At 42.6% G+C, this 3,103-nt stretch overlaps 1 long non-coding RNA gene across 1 annotated transcript; it reads right to left on the bottom strand.

The window, feature by feature from the left end:
• Nucleotides 1–606: 606 nt before the first annotated feature.
• On the bottom strand, nt 607–1,960 carry LOC149818538 (uncharacterized). Its single transcript, XR_016426967.1, has 2 exons — nt 1,821–1,960; nt 607–1,160 (listed from the first exon to the last, which is right to left on the bottom strand). It is a non-coding gene; the product is annotated as an uncharacterized LOC149818538 (long non-coding RNA).
• Between the last annotated feature and the right edge of the window lie 1,143 nt (nt 1,961–3,103).

Below are 3,103 nucleotides of genomic sequence, written 5' to 3'. Positions count from 1 at the left end.
CCCGCCCCCATTCCCGTCGTCCTGATCCCCGCCTTGCCCCGCCCCCAATCCTTCTTTAGGTATGGCAATGGATCAATGAGAAACGGGCCCCGCCTCACACCGTTTAGACCGGGGATAGAGGACATGAAACTGGGATGAAGGCAAGGATGGAGGGCAGGATTTTGAGACGGCACCCCAGTCCTCTGCCATCCCTAGTCATGGTGTGTTTCACCTTGTTTCTATTGATGGACTATTGGTTGAAAACTCAAAGGGGATCCTAGCCTCTGTAAGCTGCTCATGTTGGCATGTTCAATGCTAGTGAATGGTGACGACCCAGCCCAATAATACCAGTTGCATTTATTTAATCAACAAAGGGCAATTGGTTGATCAATCTATAGGTTACTATAACGAAATTTGGCATTCGATATTTAGCTTGATAGAAGCGTATACTCCAATCTTGCTCAGAAGTTTTCAATTTAATGGAAGCACATTTCGTTGTCCTCCTGTTTTAGACACTGGGCATACATTAATGGTCTTAAGGATGTCCAAGCCCCTCTATGTCGAAAAACAAAGGATGCCCAAGCCCCTGTTAGATTAGATATGTTACAGTTTGTATGAACTATAGTGTTTGCAAGTACATGAAATATACATGGACTCTTTTATGTATGAAACATGCTTCAGCTTAAGGGTCAACACTATAACTACTTAGAAATCAAGTTCACAATACAAGCATTTAATGTTTAAGGAAGCTAGCTCCCAAAACCTCTATGATACTAACTTTTAGTAAAAGTGCCTATGCATCAGCCTAATTGGACTAGTTTTTTCATCCTAGAAAATGATGAACAATTAAACATTTTCAAGCAAATGTTGTTAAGGGTAAAGTACCCAGAATTCCAATAATTTATGCCTCTCAGAACCTCATCTCAGTATGAAAGTCCAACTACAATTGTCTAAAGCCTTATTGAGGCATTACATCAGGAGAATACTAGCTTCATTGAACATGAATCAATGAAAATATCATAGCAGAGCATCTCAGCACCCTAATAACACCATGGATGCCTAGTTTGGTTTTAATTACAGAACCAAATTCTATATTTGTGTCAATAGGCTGAAGGCCATCATCGTCACATCTTCTAAGGTCTTCTGCAACAATGTTATCAAAGGAATAGCCCCAATAGGATCTGCAGGAAAGAAAGAACACTAAATTAATTGTACAAGTTAAACATAATTACTTTATTAAAGAAAATGGAGAACTATAAACCAAATGCAACCCTCACAAGTTTGTTAGTGCTTTGGAAACCAATTTGTGGCTTTCTGCATAAAGGACTTCAAAAGTTTATAATAAGATTAATGAACCCCAAGTACTTGAAAATCTTAGTAATTCACACATCTTATAAGTTAAAAAATATATGGTCGAGCGCCGAAATAGGAGAGAGAAATGAATGAAACGATTAATTGAGCACCATACTCCAAATCTGGGCTGGTAGAACATTCAGTGCCATAATCAATTTTTGGTTGCTCTCTTTTGAACCTCAGAAGCCTATGTTTGTGCATAGACCATGAAATGTTCAAATAATTATTTGAAAACTCTCACTTGCATTATGGGAAAACCCTATAATACGACACAGTGATTGGTCTGAAAACATCAAATTCACGACGATGATAAAGAACATAAAAAATTTTGGCAATCGATGGAGACCGGCATCACATTCAACAGGCAGAAAAACAAGAAATCGTGCCCTAGTGATGAAACCCTTGCATGAAAAAGGACGATCACCATCACAATGACACAATCCAAAATAATAAAAAAAAGAAACAAAAAAAGAAAAATGAGAGTTCACCTACGAAATTGACAGACAGAGAGAGCAAGAAAGCAAGGGACCGGAGCAGACTTTCTTCTGCAATGGGCGGCGACAGTAGATCAGGCGATCACCAACCACATGATGGAGGATGAAGCAGACCACCGATGAGGATGGGGGCTGCAGCAACGGAGGGGGGGGGGGAGAGAGAGTCTCCGGCGTCACAGAACTCCAGTGAGAGAGAAGAGGTTGTGTCTCGGGAGAGAGAGAGAGACCTATGGCAAGAAGTAACCTTGCTACTTTGGGTATCTATCGAAAATCAAAGCAGGTTATATGTCCCCCCCCCCCGAATAGGGCAGTTCGCTACATCTCATGTTCGGGGGTCCCAAAGAGCACCACGTATGTAAGCATGTGCGTCTCGTATCCCCATGTTTGTCAGCATTAATTAGCGTTGGAGTTTGATGCGATTGCAAAGACTTAAGTACCCTCTCCTCCATTGGTGCAAAAAAAATGATGGTTCTTGAAAAGGAGTGATTGTAAAGACTTAAGTACCCCGAAGATGATTATTTAAGACCCAGTCTCTGCACTGCAGGATTATCCGAGAAAGAAATCTCCCCTGGAGGAGGCCATGAACATCAACACTCTTACTCTCTCTCTCTCCCTTCTATTTCTGCTTTTGTGCACATCCATTAGAAGATCATACATTGCTCCATCAAGCACCGACTGACCTGCACATTGACTGTTGTGGAGCCTGATTCAAAGTTTTTACCCTTACAGGAGGAGGGTTTGGGGGCTCATCCCAGCGTGGGTAGCATCATTCAACTCTCACTCTCTCCCTTCTATTTCTGCTTCTGTGCACATCCATTAGAAGATCATACATTTCTTCATCAAGCACCGACTGACCTGCACATTGACTGTTGTGGAGCCTGATTCAGAGTTTTTACCCTTACAGGAGGAGGGTTTGGGGCTCATCCCAGCGTGGGTAGCATCATTCAACTAAATGAGTTGTAAATCCTGATTCAGAGTTTTTACCCTTACAGGAGAGGGGTTTGGGGGGCTCCTCCCAGCGTGGGTAGCATCATTCAACTTGAAGAGTTGTGGAGTCTGATTTAGAGTTTTTACCCTTACAGAAAGGGGGGTCTGAGAGCTCCTCCCAGTGTGGGTAGCATCATTCAACTTGAAGAGTTATGGAGTCTGATTCAGAGCTTTTACCCTTACAGAAGGGGGGTCTGAGGGCTCCTCCCAGCGTGTTCATGGCCTTTTGCCCTTACAGAAGGGGGGTCCGGGGGCTCATCAACCCTCTCACTCTCTCTCTCTCTTCTATT

The sequence above is a fragment of the Nuphar pumila genome, chromosome 13 (assembly GCF_984573655.1).
Source record: "Nuphar pumila chromosome 13, dmNupPumi1.hap1.1, whole genome shotgun sequence".
Lineage (NCBI taxonomy): Eukaryota > Viridiplantae > Streptophyta > Magnoliopsida > Nymphaeales > Nymphaeaceae > Nuphar > Nuphar pumila.
The sequence above is the reverse complement of the archived record's forward strand: the minus strand, read 5'-3'. Positions and strand labels throughout refer to the sequence as shown.